Genomic DNA, 1,077 nt, shown 5'->3' with positions numbered 1-1,077 from the left:
TAATTGAGAAAATGCCTTACAGCTGGATCTCATGGAGGCATTTCCCCAACTGAAGCTCCTTTCTCTGTGATAACTCCAGCTGTGTCAAGTTGACACTAAAGCTATCCAGTACAACACCCATGTAATGACATCATGGCAAGCAGCTAAACAGACCAGATCCAGCTTGAAGCACCACTTTTTTCTTATGTGTCTAAATGTCCATATCTTATCATTGTGTGTCTCTTTAATGTTGTCAGAGTCAAGTGCTGTGACTATTGATGATTGTTAAGACTGTTAACCTGTTCTGTAAAAACTGAATACATAAAGCAGTGAAATGAATAGGAAAATAGACATGATTAATATAAATATTCTGAGAGCATGTGTTAGCTAAATGACAATAGATAGAATTACTGTTTGAGTCTATAAATATTTTATAAAACATTTAAGCAATAATATAAGCAAGACCAACAGAGATGGCACTGATTCTGGTTAGTACAGACTTCTTCACAAACACACATGACATTCAAATAGATTTTAAGAGCTTTATTTAATTCTTAGTTATTTAATTCTATTAAGCCCCAAGTCTTTTAATGAAACTCCATTTATAAATTTTCACATCTTTAAAAATATTCCCTTTTATTGAAAATAGCTCTGTTTTTTAATCCTGATTGGAGTCCTCCCTTTAAATTTCTCCTCTACTCCTTCCAGCCCATCCCCCCATGCATGTGTCCACTCCCTTTCTGTCTCTCAATAGAAAACAGTCTTCTAAGTGATAATGATAAAATGTAATTAGATAAAGCAATAACTAATACTTTGGAATAGGATAAAAACAAACAGAAAGAAAAGAGCCCAAGTAGGCCTTCCCTTCTTTAAGTGACTTCTTGTCAGATTTTATCACAGGAATAAGAAAAGTAACGGGGGCAGCATCCATCAGTGAAGGACAGGTTAAGAAATTGCATGTGTTCATGGTGGAATGCTATTCGGACATTATCAAAGAAGTAAGTTGAAGTGGAAATTTCTGGTCTTCATGTGATGCAAACTCGGAATGTTTTGCTGAGGCAAGACCCCTAATAGGACATGAGATATTTTGGAGAGAGT

This window comes from Mus pahari, chromosome 5 (assembly GCF_900095145.1).
Source record: "Mus pahari chromosome 5, PAHARI_EIJ_v1.1, whole genome shotgun sequence".
In the NCBI taxonomy this organism is placed as follows: domain Eukaryota; kingdom Metazoa; phylum Chordata; class Mammalia; order Rodentia; family Muridae; genus Mus; species Mus pahari.
Note: the sequence above shows the minus strand (reverse complement) of the source record.